The 18,718-nt window shown below is 43.9% G+C and overlaps 1 protein-coding gene across 3 annotated transcripts in view; it reads right to left on the bottom strand.

Annotated features, from left to right (window-relative positions):
- ADD2 (adducin 2) overlaps positions 1–17,915 on the bottom strand; it is a 107,046-nt gene extending 89,131 nt beyond the window's left edge. The window contains exon 1 of one of the 3 annotated variants that reach the window (XM_073791274.1): positions 17,423–17,915. The gene's annotated coding sequence lies outside the window, so the exon portion shown is untranslated. The remainder of the gene's footprint in view (positions 1–17,422) is intronic. The other 2 variants (XM_073791275.1, XM_033838382.2) reach the window with 2 other exon arrangements.
- Between the last annotated feature and the right edge of the window lie 803 nt (positions 17,916–18,718).

Raw genomic sequence — 18,718 nt, 5'->3', positions numbered from 1 at the left:
AGTGAGGCTAAGGGAAATCCAGGAGAGTAAAAGGTTCCAGAAGGCCAGAAAGTGGAATGTTTCAAGAAGTGTTCAACTGTGTTGAACGCTGCTGATGGGTCAGGTAAGACAAGAACAGGGTAGAGGCCATTAGGTTTGGCAACGTGGAGGTCATCGATGACCTTGACGAGCAATCTCAGTGGTATAGAGAGGACAGAATCCCAAGTGCAGACAGTGAGGAAGAAGAAGGGGGACGGGGAGCAAAGGCAACTCTTGCAAGTTTTGCTGAGCACATAAAGAGAGAAACGGGGTAGTAGTTGAGATGCTTACGTAGGAGATACTAGAGCATGCCTGACCACCAAGGGGAATATTGCAATTGAGAGAGGCAGAGAGGGAAGGCGATGATTCAGAAAAGGGAAAGACCAGCTGCTGGAGTAGTGTTTTGAGGTGAGAGGGAAGGGGCCCAGAACCCAGAAGGAAGGACAGCCTCTGACAGAAGAACTCAGCTCATTGCTTCTGTTTCTCAGTGAACTCAGAGGCACCCAGCAAGGTGGGTGGGGTGGGGAGGGAAGGAGATTTAGAGAAAGGAGGAGTGAAGTAGTCATTTTGGAGAGTGGGAAAGTAAATGCCTCAGGATTGCCAGGTAGTCAGGGAGTTTTTTGAGATTTTTGGCTATGCGTTTAAGAAAACCCACACTTTCCCATAACATGCTTCATTCCTCCAAAAACGTCCTACCCTAATGCATGAGCCATAAATTATGAGAAAGTGCATCTTCTCCATCCATTCTCATTATTCTCGTAAGCATTTTATTACGTTAAAGGTCACCATCAGCAGAGCAAGGCTAGACAAGGAGTCATTGCAGAGCCACAGCAAGACAAAAGGACAGATGCCCTCTGTCCCCTCTCTGAGACTTATGGCTGGGGGTGACACAGGAATTAATGACATGAAAACACGAGATGCCTCAAGAGAGGAAGTTTTTCCTCCTCGTCTCACAATTTGCAAGAAGAGCTAGGAGATCCCTCATGAGACTAGTACTTTGGTAAACAACACCAGCTACTGTGAACTGCCTTTAACTGAGTTTTGAACAAGCCCCAAGTCAATAATGCCTCCTTGGTTACCGCCCTTCCTGCTTGGAAACCAAACTCATTGAACAGTCACATAATTCTTTGCAGCACGCACTAATCCAGCTACATACACCCCCTTTCTGTGATCCCAAAATCAAAAATCTAAAGCCTGCCTTTCCCCGGAGCACACGGCACTCAGCACACACCTCACACATTCAGCACCTGCACGCAGTGTACATGGCCTCCTCACGCCCTACAGCCACCTCTATTTTCACTGTTTCAAAAACCCATTGCCTTGGGAGTACACACCCTCCAACTAGACTTCCCATCACCCCTCCTTTGGGCTAGCCTTTACCGCTCACCTGGTCACTCGTCTCGATCACTGATGACTTCAGCTCCTTCCTGGCTGACCGTCTTTCCCTCCGTCACTATCCTTACTCATTCCTGATGATGTCGACTTCAGCCTCCACATCCATGCAGTGATCCACCCAACACCCAACCTCACATTTTCTTGGCCTCTAGAGCCAATGATCTCTCCTTTCAATCCAGCCTCAGCCACCCACTCCCATGGGCACATACCCTAGATTTTGCTGTCACCAGCAAGATCACCACCTCCATGCCCTTCCAGCCCACCTACTCAGATATCCCTCCTCTAAGAATTCAGTGTCTCCAAGACCTCCTACTCACGTTCTCACCCCCAAATCCACCCTTCACATCCCTTCTTTTCTAGCTTAAATTAACTACTCCAGCTGGGTAACCACTTTGCAAAACACCTCTAACCCCTCTGTCCCTCTGTCCTCCACTATTCTCACCTTGCAGAGCCCCACCTTTGGTCAAACCCTACATGACCTTGCTTGCAGTGTGCATCTGAGCAGTTGACCCTTGCACACAACCGTGAAGACTGGACTCATTTCAAAATTCCCTCCACACCTTTCAAATGATTTCTTAACATTGCCAGGCAACCTGCCTTTCCCCCATGTCGACTCTTCAAGAAGATCGTTTCCCACCTTCTCATCTCTCCTCAATTCTCTCCCATAGCCTCCTCACCCCCACTCTCAGCCAATGGTGCTGTCTCAAATAGCATAATGAAATGCTTGCAATCAGCCCACGCTCCCTCATTCTCCGACCCAATCCCACTAACCCACGTGAGTCAGCTCAGTGTCACCTCCCCAGAGAGGCCTTCCCTGACCACTCCTCTCGTCACTCTCTGCTTACCTGAATTTATCTTCTGCATAACAAGTATCGGTGCCTGGCACCATTCGTTTGTTTGCATGTTTAGCATCTTTCTCTTCTTCCTAGAGGGTGACCTCCTAGTTTGCCCTGGCATTCCCAACACCTGGAACAGTAGCTGCGCATAGAGGGTGTTCAGTAAATCCTTGTCAACTGACTGACTGATCTTCGTGGTTAAACCACGCAAACCTACCTACAACGGTAATAAATCACGCATTGCTGCTAGTATACGTCAATCATGGTAAAAATGTTATGGTAGAATACACATAACCTAAAATGTACCATCTTAGCCATTTTTAAGAGTACAGTTCAGTGGTATTAAATATATTCATAATGTTGTTCAACCATCACTACCATACATTCCATAACTCTTTTCATCTTGAAACACTGAAACTCTATAACCATTAAATAATAACCATGCATTCCCCCCACCCCAGCCCCCAGCCACCACCATTCTGCTTTCCATCTCTATGATTTTGACTACTCTCAGTACTTCATATAAATGGAGTCATCCAGTATTTGTCTTTCTGTGATTGGCTTATTTTACTTAGTGTAGGTCCTCAAGGTTCATCCATGTTGTAGTATATGTTAGAATTTCCTTCTTTTTAAGGCTGAATATTATTCCATTGTATGTATATACCACATTTTCCTTGTCCATAGATGGACACTTGGGTTGCTTCCTTGTTTTAGCTAATGTGAAGAATGCTGCTACGGACATGGGTATACAAATATCTCTTCAAGTCCCTATGTCAATCCAATTTAAATATACATTTTCTTGAACATCTTTTATTTAACCTTTTTTCCCCTTCCTTCACCCCCCCCCCAATTAACAGTAGGGCTGCTATCTGGGCCAAATATATCTAATTTAAAGAGGTACTGGGGAATTCCCTGGCGGTCCAGTGGTTAGGACTCTGGGCTCTCACTGCCAAGGGCCCAGGTTCGACCCCTGGTCAGGGAACTAAGATCCTGCATGCTGTGCAGCACGACCAAAATAAACAAATAAGTAAACAAATAAATAAAATTACTATCCCTCTACTCGACCATCAAAACAATTCCTCTTTAAAAACTAAAATAAAATAAGGAGGTATTTACTGACTAAAAGTATAAAGACCAGAACTTGGAGTAAGCAAATTTAAAAAATGGAATCAATATTAAAGCTGTCTTCCTCCCTTCTTCTCTCCCTCCCTAAGGGAGCAGCCCCTCATAGTACAAACCACAACATCCTCCAGAGAAGAGCTCCAGAAGCAGCCTGTGCAGGAGGGAAGGATCAGGTACCCCGGTCCTGAAATCAGCCCCCTGACATCACCTTCCTCTCAGCAACTCTCCCCCAGTCTCCCATTCCACTCCCCCTGTTATGTTTCTGGTCCCCCTTTGAGACTAAGGAAAAATCCTTTCCCTGTTTACCTTAGAATGGCAGAGCCTTCCTGACATTTAAAAGACAAGAAACAACAAAAAAGAGATACTGTGGCATTTAAGCAAATGAAAAGATGCTCACTGGCATTGATCATTAGGTAAATGCAAATTAAAAACACAATGAGGGGCTTCCCCGGTGGCGCAGTGGTTGAGAGTCCGCCTGCCAATGCAGGGGACACGGGTTCGTGCCCCAGTCTGGGAAGATGCCACATGCCGCGGAGCGGCTGGGCCCGTGGGCCATGGCCGCTGAGACTGCGCGTCCAGAGCCTGTGCTCCGCGAGGGGAGAGGCCACAACAGTGAGAGGCCCGCGTACCACAAAAAAAAAAAAAAAAAAACACAATGAGATACTACCCCACACTTATGATGGATAAAATTTAAAAAACAACAACAACTAACAATACCAAGTGCAGAACAACGAGAACTCTCATACATTGCTGGTGGGAATGCAAAATGGTGCTGTCATTTTGAAAGCATCTGGCAGTTTCTTATAAAGTTAAGCATACACTTACCACACTGGAATCCCACTCCTGGGGATTTACCCAAGAGAACTGAAATCTTGTGTTTATACAAAAACCTGTAGGCCAATATATATGTAGTGGCTTTATTCACAGTCATCAAAAACTGAAAACAAACCAAATGTGCTTTAGTGAGTGAATGGCTAAACAAATTGTGGTACAGCCAACCAAAGGAATATACAAAAAGGAGGGACTATTAATATTGTAACAACATGGTTGAATCTCAAAAATATTAGGCAAAGTGAAAGAAGTCAGACACAAAAAGCTACACTGTATGATCCCATTTTTATGACATTCTGGAAAAGGCAAAACCAAAAACAGATGGGTGGTTGTCAGGGGCTGTGGGTGGAGGGAGAAGATTCACTACAAAGGGGCATGAGGGCCCTTTTTCTACTTTGATTGTGGTGGCGGTTACATGACTGTATATATTTGTCAAAATTCATAGGACTGGACTTTCCTGGTGGCACAGTGGTTAAGAATCTGCCTGCCAATGCAGGGGACATGGGTTCGATCCCTGGTCTGAGAAGATCCCACATGCCACGGAGCAACTAAGCCCGTGAGCCACAACTACTGAGCCTGTGCTCTAGAGCCCGCGAGCCACAACTACTGAGCCCACGTGCCACAACTACTGAAGCCTGTGCACCTAGAGCCCGTGCTCCACAACAAGAGAAGCTACCGCAATGACAAGCCCGTGCACCACAACGAAGAGTAGCCCCCGCTCGCCACAAGTAGAGAAAGCCCGTGCACAGCAACGAAGACCCAATGCAGCCAAAAATAAATTAATTAATTAATTTTAAAAAATCATAGAACTCTACATCTAAGGAAGGTGAACTTTACTATATATAGCATATAATATCATATATAACATATTAATAAGCTTGACTTTTAAAAAAAAAGCACAAGTAAACAAATTAAAATGTGACCTTCTGCATAATACTAGGAGACACAATAGTAAATAATATCAGCAATACAAACAGCACCAGAAAAAATCATTTTTAAAGAACTGGTTTCTGATCCTATGGTAGTGGTGTACAGTGTGTACAATGGAGATTATAAAGCAAGAATGGAGACCTTCTCAAAATCTCAGTAACTTTGAAAGACTATTTTAGCAGGTAAAAAGTATGGAGAATCTCAAATAGGAGAGACACCAAGATATTACAGATCAGCTTGTGGGCTTGCTCTGCAAATCAAAGCCCCTCTTTCTTGTCCCTGCTCATTTCCCAACGGCCTTGACCTTTCTGGGGCTGCAGCCACCCATCCGTAAAATCCTGGTGAACCCAATTCACAGCAATAAAAACAAAGCTCCCTTACATAACTAAAGCTATAGATCTGCTTTAGAACATTGTTAGCTTAATTAAGTATTGCCTTCTGGGTGTCCCAGTTACAGAATTTATGGATTTTTGTCCCACTATTATAAGTCAACTTAATTGATTTGTCATTTAACAGTATTCTCCAGCTATTTTCATTTTGTGTTTGAAGTTGACTAACAGTTAACATCATGGTTAAGATGAATTTTAATAAAGTAGCAAACAGTACAAAACAGTAGACATTCTTTTTTTTTTTTTTTTTTTTTTTTTTTTTTTTGCGGTACGCGGGCCTCTCACTGTTGTGGCCTCTCCCGTTGCGGAGCACAGGCTCCTGACGCGCATGCTCAGTGGCCATGGCTCACGGGCCCAGCTGCTCCGCGGCATGTGGGATCTTCCCGGACCGGGGCACGAACCCGCGTCCCCTGCATCGGCAGGCGGACTCTCAACCACTGCGCCACCAGGGAAGCCCCAGTAGACATTCTTTAATTATGAAAAATGTTGAAAATATACAAAATTAGAGGGCACACCATAAGGAACCCCAAGCACCCATCACCTAGCTTCAGAGTAGACTGCCGTTTGCCCAGGAGAGTCCAGTATATGCCTCCGGTTCCCAAGTAATTATTAGCAGCACCTCCTTTCACTCTAAAAGTGCCAGTTTAGGTGATAGATTACACTCAGCCTCAACAATTTTTAACTCATGGGCTATTTTAGTTCACCTCCAACCCCACTCATCCCCCAATAAGAAAAAGATTCTTTTGAGACAAATCCTAGACATTGTATCATTTCTTCCATAAGCAAGACAGACTTTGAAAAGGAGATTTTAATTCCCTGACAGCCTTAACTTGATATAGCTTCAGTTCAGAAGTAAATATAACAAATAGTGGCTTCAAAGCTGCTAACAGTTTCATGACCTGTAACTTTAACAGAGTTAAGATATATAAAGCAGGATCCCCAAAACTGTTTTCAGTCTTAATGATCATTGATAAGTCTGAAAAATGAAGCAATAATCTCCAAATTAGATGAAAACATAGAGACAACTGAAATTTCTTGTGCATCATAACTCCAGATTTACTTTCTGAACAAAGAAATGTTGGCACCCACAAATTCTTGCTTCTCATCCAGGTAAAAAAAAAAAAAAAAAAACCAGCAGCCCCTCCCCTGTGAGAATACAATCTGTTAGTTCACTTACTTTCTCTGTGAGTTCCTTACTTTCTAGGTCCAAATCAAATGTACTGTCAACTCTGACAAATGATCTTCCATAGCACTCGGGCAAAAAGTGTGACCCAGGTTCCTAGGAGAACTTTTCATCTTCTCTGAATTTTCATTTTTATCCCAATCTCTTTTAGACTATTAGCCAAACTCTTCTAATTTTCCATTTCCACTTTTCTGGAGTGTCTACAGAGAAACAACTGAGCTCATTAGAATTGTATGTAAACTGGGCTTCCCTGGTGGCGCAGTGGTTGAGAGTCCGCCTGCCGATGCAGGGGACACGAGTTCGTGCCCCGGTCCGGGAAGATCCCACATGCCGCGGAGCGGATGGGCCCGTGAGCCATGGCCGCTGAGCCTGCGCGTCCGGAGCCTGTGCTCCGCAATGGGAGAGGCCACAACGGTGAGAGGCCCGCGTACCGCAAAAAAAAAAAAAAAACAAAAAAGAAAGAATTGTATGTAAACTAAAAGTTAATCATCGAGTAGGAGTAGAAAAATGCTTCAATGTTTCTGGACTATTCTAGATGGGAGAACATATTGGAATTGAGTTGATAGGTGCTGCACCTATTTGAAAGCATTTTCATAACAGAGAAAAGCAAACCTCACCAGTGTTTGAATTTAAATCATGGCCATGCCAATAGTTTGTTTTATCACTATTATGCATGGCTTGATTGAAAATGAATACCTTGGCTTCTAATTCAAGATGGCAGGCCTAATCCCACCTACCACTAGGTTTTTCTCTCTTCTTAGACTCCATTAAATTGATAAGGGAATAAAAATACATAATCCCACAATGACAAAGTAAAAGCAGGTCATTAACAGAGAAGAGATTTCAACAAGTTTCTGAAGGACAAAAAGCAGATGGAGAACTGGTGACTAATGGTTGAAAGCAAAAGAAGCGTCAGCCTAGATTTCAGGCAGAGGATGTTGGAACCAAGGAGGCAGATGATCCGTGTAGCAGAGCCCTAAAAATGTCCTGGACTCTGAGATGGCAGGTGTCATGGAGGGGAGGAATTAAAAAGAGAATGAACACAAGGGCACAAATTGCAGTCTCTATACAGAGCAGTGGACCCTGCCCACCCCCAGAACACAGTGGTTCACAGCCAGGCAGACAGCTGTAGTTACCTCTGTATCTCAAACCAGGATATATATACTGCTGTTTCTGAATTTATCAACTTGACTTCTGGGTGAGTCTTCTTAGAGAAACTGTACGCACTGCAGGGGCGAACTAGAGCAGCTCTGATGGTGCCGGTGCCCTCAGAGTAACAGAATCCATTTGAACTTCACCCTGGAAGCATTTTCCACTGAGTGGTCCAAAGGTTGAGATGTTGGAGCCCCTGAGAAGGGTATGAAATCCTAGCATATTACTTATCGTGAACAGTGAAAAACAGCAACCCAGTTGGATAATGAGCACATTAAGAATTTTCATCATTTACAATTACCTTATAGACAAATCATAGAAACCAACTATGGCAATGGAACACAATGAATATTTTATCAATTTTGATAATGCAGAAGTAAATGTGCAGCTAGAGGGAAGGAGGAAGCAGGCAAGGAGAGGTGATGGTGTTGGTATAGCCTTATCTTACAGAGTAGAGTCAAGTGACCCAACCAACAGTCCATGGGATGAGAAATCTGGTTTTAATAAATGCACTGTCTGGTGTGGCAGGGGTGACCAGAAGGCAGTGAAGGGATGTAGGTGTGGTGTAAATAGACTACATCCTTGATTCTCATGGCAGAAAGTCACTAGATGATGATCAAAGTCGATAAATTCAGAAACAGCAGTACACAGAATGGAAAACAGAGCTAAAACTGGTTCGCCTGTGGAGAAAGCATTTGGGGCGGGGCAGGGATTGTTGCTTTCTGTTAGAAGCCCTTCAGTCCTATTTGATTTCTTAACTATACACGTGCGTTGCCTTAAAAAGAATAAAGATTGGGGGACAGGTGACGAAGAAGGAAAAATAATGGTATGTTTTATGAAATACAATAAAGGAAGTCTTACGCAGTATACGGTCGGAACAAGCATGGAATGGGTTAAGCTGTATGCTGCATAACTATGGTAACAGATGTAGCTGATTTAGGACACAAATGAGGGTGTTGGAAGGATCTAAGAGAAAGGTGGTGCGAAGAGGGAAGAAGAATAAATTCTAAATAAAGGCATGCTGAGATAACCAGGATAGATGCTCTGCCACCTGACACGAGTAAAGGTGGAAAGAACTGAACCTGCCCTCACTTTTCCAGTGTCTTTTCACCATCGATTTTTACAAATAAAAGCCGAGAGATCCTTATTATCAGCGCCATGCAGAGTAAAGAAAGCAAACACGATGAAATTCATACTCAATAAAATAATTTGGGTGGAAAATCATGTCCGTTAAATGAAATTCTGTCTCCATAAAGCCCCCATGCATTTCAAAGTTTAATAACTTCATTTGTTCTTCGAGAAAAACAATTTATAAATGACATTTAAATGCACATGTATTGGCTTTCCCTTCAATAAAATGATTCACAATTGAGCATATGTAGTTAACTACCCCTTTCAAGATTCCACAGAAAATTACTGCAGGAATATAAAAATAGGAACAAATCTGCATCACTTCTGGTTACCAGGAAGACTGCCATCCACACGGTAGAATCTGTGAGGAATCGACCTCTTTGTAACATCGATTCTTCCCATCCAGGAGCATGACATTCGATTTCTGGAGTAAATATTGGTAGTTCCTATTTTCTGTGGAAGTTGTCCATTTCATCAAGACTTTCACACGTTAGGATACAATAATGCATAGTGTTCTTATGATTTCAAATCTCTTCTTCTCCCCTTCACTCCATATATCATTTCTAGTGTTGTTATTTTTTTTCTTTTAATAAGGCTTGCTAAAAGTTTGTCTGTTGTGGAGAGGGGGAATGTCCAGAAAGATGGTCTAGCCTACATCTCCAAGGAAGGAGATGTAAAGCAGTAGGGGTAGGTACGGAATTTGGGCTTTATCCCGAGGGTAGAGGAGTGACAAGATTCAATTTTTGTTTTGGAAAGATCACTGTGGATGGATGGAGAGAGGTTGGGCTCCATGTGGGGAACAGAAGCCGGAAGCTCTGGAGTAAGCCAGAGTTCTAGCCGGACATTATGGCTGTCTGAAACAGGAGCCCAAGCAAACTAGACTAGCAGGATGGAGGGCAACCTCATCAACCTAGGGACCAAGGTCTAGCTGGACTTCATGGAAGCTACTAGAACTGGAATCACTGTGGCCACCTCAAGGGAGCCAAGTGGCTTCTCTAAATTGGCGAGGGAAGTAGGGGGATGACCCATGATCTATCCTCACCCTAACACACTCCCCTGTTTGGCCTAATATGGCTACCAGCCCTGAGGTTCCAAGTCCTCACAGGTTCATGCCTGGTCCAGTCAGCTGTCTGTGTGTGGGGATGGGGTGGAGGGTGTCCAATGGTCCTTAGTGCTGCCATTCACAGAAGCCAGAGGGATTTGCTACTTGGCTTGGTAAGTTCTTTCCAGCCACTTCAAGGCTGGGCCCAGGGAAGACCATTCTAAATATTGTATAGAGCACTGAATTTTGATTTCTGGCTACCACATCCTAAACTCCCTAACCTCCAGGTCCTGCTTGGGTTGTTTGAAGGTTGGGGTCCTGGGTCAGATCAAGTACGTTAGGGATATTTACTGGTGGGCCAAGTGGCACTTATTTATATACTTATATATCTTTGTCTTTAGCCACAACTGTTGGGTTGACTTGAACCAACCTGGTTGGAAGCTTCACTGAGGGCTCCCTGGGCACATGTCAAGACTGGGTCCAGGCACTCAAGGTGGAAGGTGCTGAAAGAGTTCCTAGAGCCTTTTGATTTATACACCCACCCTCTCCCCGACCACATCACAGCCCTTCCAGGACTTTCAGGCCTGGAGCTTAAGGATTCTTCTAGGTCTCAACTGGGAGAACACACCTGCCTCTTCCCAGGAGAGTTACTTATTGAACCATGGGCTGGTTGTTGTTGGTTGGCACCATTTGTACCACATCTTCTTCTTAAAGAATACGAGCCTATTGTCTGTTCTCTTGCTGTTCTCTAAAACTAAAATAGATCTGTCTTCCTTTGCCTGGCACTGTCCCAATTTTAGCATTGAAAGCCCCCCATCCCAGGAAACCCACCAGTCCTGGGCAACCAGGTCCTAAGTAACACACCATCAAATAACTCTGTGTGTGTGTGTGTGTGTGTGTCTATATACATGCATATGTCTATGATAAGTGTATATCAAAAGGAAAGCAATCAAAAATATGATTATAGTGGGAGACTAACACACTTCTTGTAATCTCTGACAGATCACCTAGGTACAAAGAAAATTTTAAAAGAGATTTGAACAATATAATCAGTAAACTTGTCTTAGTCCATACAATCAAATGTTGTACTCCACAGAGAATAGGCTTTCTTTTCACTTCATTCAATAACATTGGCAAACCTTTCATTTGTAGCTTATCCTGGAAGATAGACCAGGATGAATTTTTGCTGGAAGCTTGCCATTCTCTGAGTCCAGGGGATTTTGCTATTGTTGTTGAAGACAGAGGCAAGTTTTGTTATTACTGCCTTAAAATTCTTTCAGACTAAATCTATGGCAGTTAAGGTATATAGAGTCAAATTTGGGGCTGCAATCTCTCTTCTAGAGGTTCAAAATTCTATCCCAAGAATCTTGGGTCTGTCAAAATGCTTGAATTATATAGCTCAAAATGCTTGAACTATATAGAAATCCCTTTAGAAGGAAAAAAAATATCTCATGGACCGAGGGTTGACCTAAGTCACTTTTAGTAAAATATAACTTAAGTATGTACACTCATAAAGACCAGTTCAAATACTTACACTTTATAACTTTTATAAAACTAGAATGCCAAATGGGACCTAATGAAACTTCAAAGCTTTTGCACAGCAAAGGAAACCATAAACAAGACCAAAAGACAACCCTCAGAATGGGAGAAAATATTTGCAAATGAAGTAACCGACAAAGGATTAATCTCCAAAATTTACAAGCAGCTCATGCAGCTCAATAACAAAAAAACAAACAACCCAATCCAAAAATGGGCAGAAGACCTAAATAGACATTTCTCCAAGGAAGATATACAGACTGCCAACAAACACATGAAAGAATGCTCAACATCATTAATCATTAGAGAAATGCAAATCAAAACTACAATGAGATATCATCTCACACCAGTCAGAATGGCCATCATCAAAAAATCTAGAAACAATAAATGCTGGAGAGGGTGTGGAGAAAAGGGAACACTCTTGCACTGCTGGTGGGAATGTGAATTGGTTCAGCCACTATGGAGAACAGTATGGAGGTTCCTTAAAAAGCTACAAATAGAACTACCATATGACCCAGCAATCCCACTACTGGGCATATACCCTGAGAAAACCGAAATTCAAAAAGAGTCACGTACCAAAATGTTCATTGCAGCTCTATTTACAATAGCCCGGAGATGGAAACAACCTAAGTGCCCATCATCGGATGAATGGATAAAGAAGATGTGGCACATATATACAATGGAATATTACTCAGCCATAAAAAGAAACGAAATTGAGCTATTTGTAATGAGGTGGATAGACCTAGAGTCTGTCATACAGAGTGAAGTAAGTCAGAAAGAAAAAGACAAATACCGTATGCTAACACATATATATGGAATTTAAGAAAAAAAAATGTCATGAAGAACCTAGGGGTAAGGCAGGAATAAAGACGCAGACCTCCTAGAGAACGGACTTGAGGTTATGGGGAGGGGGAAGGGTGAGCTGTGACAGGGCGAGAGAGAGTCATGGACATATACACACTAACAAACGTAGTAAGGTAGATAGCTAGTTGGAAGCAGCCGCATGGCACAGGGAGATTGGCTTGGTGCTTTGTGACCACCTAGAGGGGTGGGATAGGGAGGGTGGGAGGGAGGGAGACGCAAGAGGGAAGAGATATGGGAACATATGTATATGTATAACTGATTCACTTTGTTATAAAGCAGAAACTAACACACCATTGTAAAGCAATTATACCCCAATAAAGATGTTAAAAAAAAAAAAAAACTAGAATGCCAAAACAAATGTGCAAATAAATACAACTATCCAACTTTAAAAGGTCAGGTTAATAAAATTAATTTACTGCAGCAGATAATATTGTTTTGCTGAAACTAAAATACCATTTGGGTTTAACAATAGAAAGATGTAGCTGCAGGTCTAGTTCCTACATATCGCCATTATCTGAATTTTTCACTTCAACATATTAATGCAAACAATACATAAACAATGCAAAACAATATTAATAACCTCAAAAATGTGTCTGCTACTTGAAGATAGTTCAGATATCATAATTTAAAATGCTGATATCAAGCCATCCTGGGGTACCTACATAAATGAAGTGCATTTCACACTAATAAAAATAGTATTAGTTGCAAACATTTATTGAACATAGATATGCTCCAGGTATTTCACATGTAATGCCTGTAATCCTCACAATCTTACTATGAAATCAATAACGCCTATTTATCCACATATTATCGTAGCAACAGAGAGGCTGAGTAACTTGCCCAAAGTCTCACAGCTAGTAAGTGGAAAAATGGATTTGAAGCCAGGCAGTCTGGCTCCACTTAACCATTACACCAAATTAATTGCCTGTCTCATTGCTTTGGACATAAGGTACTTATTGGGAGGTTGCTAAATCTGCACTAAATGGAGATCTAATCCAATTATTCCAAAACCAGCAAAAGCAATTCTTTCATTGTGTTTTTACTACAACACCTGCTGCAAATAAATTGCTGCAACTTGGTCCATACAAAGGTGGAGCTGGCCCAAGAGCTTCATTCCTTGACTGTATAGCAGCGGTCACCAGATGCTGTTCTTTTTTGAGTCTGGCGAGCCTGTGCCCTGGGTGGACTCACCACTCTCCCCCGGTGTCTTGATTTAAACTCCCCTCCCCCTCATCTGTGCTGTGGCCCCAGCCACCAGGCCTGCTCCTGGCCCACATGGGAAGTTACAGAGGCAAACAGAGGCCCCAGCCTTGGTTTGGGGGTTGCCATCAAAATGATCCAGAACATGGTTTTAATATTTATTATTGAACATTATCACTGAAATAAAACCACTGAATTTTAGGGAATACACAGACCTCTCAAAATACATATATTCGCAGAACCCCAGGGGTCCGAGACCTGTGGGGTAATAGCAGGATCCCTCACACTAAGGGACACTCTAAAAAAGGCTGAGTGAAACCCATGTGTCTGATGAGGGCATGATTTGGGACATCTTTCCAAACACTGCATCATATCTGAAAAAAGTTCCTTTCTGCTCTTAGAATCAAGAATTGTTGTGCTTCTCTAAAGAAGCTTTTATTTCATATTTTTATGTCTGGACACGTGACATTTTGTGCTTCATGCTTTTCCTGCACAGCTCTTTTTTTTTTTTTTTAACATCTTTATTGGAGTCTAATTGCTTTACAATGGTGTGTTAGTTTCTGCTTTATAACAAAGTGAATCAACTATACATATACATATATCCCCATATCCCCTCCCTCCTGCATCTCCCTCCTACCCTCCCTACCCCACCCCTCTAGGTGGTCACAAAGCACGGAGCTGATCTCCCTGTGCTATTCCGCTGCTTCCCACTAGCTATGTTTTACATTTGGTAGTGTATAGAAGTCCATGCCACTCTCTCACTTCGTCCCAGCTTACCCTTCCCCCTCCCCATGTCCTCAAGTCCGTTCTCTACATCTGCGTCTTTATTCCTGTCCTGCCCCTAGGTTCTTCAGAACCATTTTCTTTTTTTTTAGATTCCATATATATGTGTTAGCATACGGCACTTTTTTTCTCTTTCTGACTTACTTCACTCTGTATGACAGACCCTAGGTCCATCCACCTCACTACAAATAACTCAGTTTCACTTCTTTTTATGGCTGAGTAATATTCCATTGTATCTATGTGCCACATATTCTACATCCATTCATCTGTTGATGGACACTTAGGTTGCTTCCATGTCCTGGCTATTGTAAATAGAGCTGCAATGAACACTGGGGTACATGGCTATTTTTGAATTATGGTTTTCTCAGGGTATATGCCCAGGAGTGGGATTGCTGGGTCGTATGGTAGTCCTATTTTTAGTTTTTTAAGGAACCTCCATACTGTTCTCCATAGTGGCTGTATCAGTTTACATTCCCACCAACACTGTAAGAGGGTTTCCTTTTCTCCACACCCTCTCCAGCATTTACTGTTTGTAGATTTTTTTGATCATGGCCATTCTGACCGGTGTGAGGTGATGCCTCATTGTAGTTTTGATTTGCATTTCTCTAATGATTAGTGATGTTGAGCATTCTTTCATGTGTTTGTTGGCAATCTGCATATCTTCTTTGGAGAAATGTCTATTTAGGTCTTCTGCCCATTTTTGGATTGGGTTGTTTGTTTTTTGATAATGAGCTGCATGAGCTCCTGCACAGCTTTTATCACAACTTGTAATCAGATACTCGTTTTCGAGATTTCTTCGTGATTGTCCATTTCTTGCATTCGGCTGTAGATGTTGTCAGGGAAGAGACCATGTCTGTCTGCTTCACCCCTTTGTTCCCAGCACCTCTCACAGAATCTGTGCAGAGTAGGTCCTCAGTGAATGTTTCTTGAGTGAACAAGTGAGTGAATGAGTCAGTGAATAAATAAAGCATATGAACCGTAGGCTGGTCAATTTCCCTTTTTGTATGAGCTGCTAGAAAGTTCAGAGCTGGATTTGTTTGCCTCTCATATGTTTGTATTTTTGCATTAGCCTCATTCTTAATACAATTTTATGTCTTTACCTTTCGCTTTCTTTTTCTTCCCATCTAATTCTAAGTCTGCCTTGCTATATTTTATGAATCCCTGTAAACTGTCTTAAATCCTTTGTAGAACACGGTAGGTGATAAATATATTTATCAGAGTCTTTTTTTATGTATTTAAAATCTTAACTCTAAACCCTCTGCCAACAAACACACTTGATCACCTGTAAACTCTTAAGAATAGCTGAGATTTACTAATTCCAGCACCAAAAAAGAGTGATTCTCCAAAATGTATTGACATCATACTAATAATGAAAAGTTTGCTTTTACTGTGTCCTTCTAGGGGTGGGGGGGTGGGGATTGAAGGTAGGTGGGGGGGGGGGTTCTGAGCAAGATCTTGGTCTGCAGGCAGAATGAAGGTAGAACATTATAAAGTAGAAATATTAAATGGCCCAGCTCCTTTTAAAATCTGTAACATATACTCTTCATACGTCAGTGAGAGGGGTGACTTGCAAGTGTGAAACTTCACAGCTCTCTTCCCTGGTCATACTCATTTAAAATTTAAAGCCCTTTCACTTCAAATGTTACCAGCTATTTTTCCCTTAAAATAAAATATCATTTTCAAATCCCATTAACGAGGACATACCTCACCGCACAAGTTCGACATCTCCTGTATCTCCACCAGATCCACACCCTAGATGTGAGAGGCGGGAGTCCACCTTCCCCATCCTTTGCTCCTGCCAGGACGCCGGAAACCCCTCATTTGGGGTTAGTCAGAAAGCACAAAACGTCCCTTTAGGAAACTGAGATTTGATTTCTAGTATTAATAAGGCTCATTTGAGTCAGTTGAATCTTAGCCGACAAACTGCAAGAGGAGGGAGGAGTAGACGTAAAGAAACAGATGGGAAATAATCATGTGTCAAAGATAAAGGACAATTTTCAAAAGAATTGGATAGGGTGTGGGCTTGGGGGCTTTTCACCCCCCTCTTTTCTTATCTCTCTCTGTCTCTGTCTCTCTTTCTCTCTCTCTCCCCACCCACCCGCTTTTTTCTTTTTTTTTCTTTCTTTTTTGTCAGGGGGTGGAGATTAGAGAAGAAAAGAAAGGGGGAGAAAAGGCAAGACAATAGGCTAGACCCGAGCGCCCGATCAGCATCCTAAAGCAGTCTGCCCCTCCCTTCCCCCCAACACCAGGTAGACTGGCTGTGGTCGCGATTTCAAAACAAGCAGACGATGGCCCCCGCCTCGCGGGTGGTGCGTGGCCTCCTCCCGGGTGCAGGAGGGGATGGGAGACAGGGGAAGAGAGGGGAGGGAAGACGAAATCTAAGAGATGTACAGCCTGGCCCGATCTCCTCGGGGACAGTGGCCTTTTTTCCCTCCAAAGTGGTGGAGTCGCATAAAAATTCAAACCCCCTGGGGTCCGCTCACGTGCCAGCGGCCCTCCTCCCAAGGCAAGCTGCTGCCGACGCCGCACCTGCTAGCCCCGCAGCTGCGGCGTCGCCACGGCGATGGCGAGGCCCGGGGAGCGCGCCCAGCCCTGCCGAGCGGGTCCCGCGGCTCCCGGGAGGGCGGCGGCGGAGCGCGGAGGGAAGGGAGGGGCGGCCCCGCGAGGCGAGGCTTGCCGCCCGCCAGCCAGCCCGGACCGAGAAGAAAGCCCCACCTGTGAGGCGCTGCTCTCGGGGCGGGTGGGTTCGATCTTCCCCAGGCAGAGGCCAGCGCTTGGCAGCCCGCTTTCCAAAGAACCTCCAATGTTACATCAGCAACAGAAACCTTTAGGCATAAAGCACAGACGAGGGGAAGGGCTGCCTCGCAGACGCACTCACTAACAGACGCTCACCGATCTGGACCAACCAGCTCCCGGTCGGTAGAAGGATGCTGTAGGGGGGGTCTCAAATTCGCTTAAAATAAACAAAACCAAGGCCAGCCCATGGCGCCCATTCCCAAGACGGGCTTACCTCCTGCAAGGCATCGTATCCATCTCTGGTCTTCCGCTGCGGGCTGTTGGGGGTTTGTTCTGCTGGTTGGTTTTTCTTTTTGGGATCTGCTTGATAAATGCACCCAGCTAATCGGCAGAGCAATGTTTTCTACTCATCCTGCAGCCCCGCACTTGCCAGAGCTGCCTGGAATTCCACCAGCAACGCAGCTTCTCCGCGTCAGTGGTAATTACAGACAACAGAGACTGCTACTCCTTGACAAAAGGCTTTCGTTCCCGCTCGTCCCTTACAGCCCTGGTGTCAGAATTAAATCCATTTCCAGCACGAGGCTAGGAGGAAATGAGAGCTCTCTCGGCCCTGTGCGCTGACAAAAGGACGCTTGGCGGTGCCCACAGCGCCCCCTCTAGCGGGCCGCTGCCCGGACGCCCGAGGGCCGCGGTGCTGCAGTGCCCCCGCCCGCTCGCGGTCTCGCCGCCCGCGCTGCCGCAGTCCCGCCGCCCAGGCCCTCTGCTCACCGCCACTTCCGCACCACGAGCTGACCGGAACAGCCAAGAGCCAGTGTGAGGATGTGGTCACTAGGAAGAAAATCTGAAACTTGAGCTCAGATAGAGGTTGTATCCTCTTGGGATTAAATAGAAGCAAAGTCTTGTATTTGTAATATTTTTTGACTAGGAAGGGCATCTTGCTTTAGAAGAGTAATTCTATTCATAATTTTAATAGCAATTGTTTGGCCATTTGAATTCCAAGCCAAAATCATCCCTATTCTAATGCTGACTCCATTTTCCACAAGGGCAAAATGTTTCTTGTTGCCCTACCCTCTGGGGTTAGGGATGGGCCCAGCTCCCTCCAATTCTCACTACTTCCACCTCTCACCCGCTCCCCTCTCGCAGTCTCCCACCCCGGCGGGAACAGGTGTTTGGTGAACGTGCAACTGGAGGGAGAACCAGAATACTTGGTTACGTCCCAGACGTGCCATTAACTAGCTGTGTGATCCTGATGAAGTCACTTAACCTCTCTGGGCCTTATTGTCTTACTCTGTAAAATGACAGTGTACCTATGGCACCTCCCACTTCTACTTTCTGATAGTGTTTCTCAATGTGGGGCCCTCAGAAAGTAGAGATGTCAAGTGCGAGCCTGAGACTTTAGGCCCCATAATCTTTAGTCTTTAGACTTTAGACCCCATAATCTCCATCAACTCCCCAAAGCTCACCTAAATCAACATTCACACTATGTTTTTTTTTTAACATCTTTATTGGAGTATAATTGCTTTACAAAGGTGTGTTAGTTTCTGCTTTATAACAAAGTGAATCAGTTATA

This window comes from Tursiops truncatus, chromosome 14, assembly GCF_011762595.2.
Source record: "Tursiops truncatus isolate mTurTru1 chromosome 14, mTurTru1.mat.Y, whole genome shotgun sequence".
NCBI lineage: Eukaryota > Metazoa > Chordata > Mammalia > Artiodactyla > Delphinidae > Tursiops > Tursiops truncatus.
The sequence above is the reverse complement of the archived record's forward strand: the minus strand, read 5'-3'. Positions and strand labels throughout refer to the sequence as shown.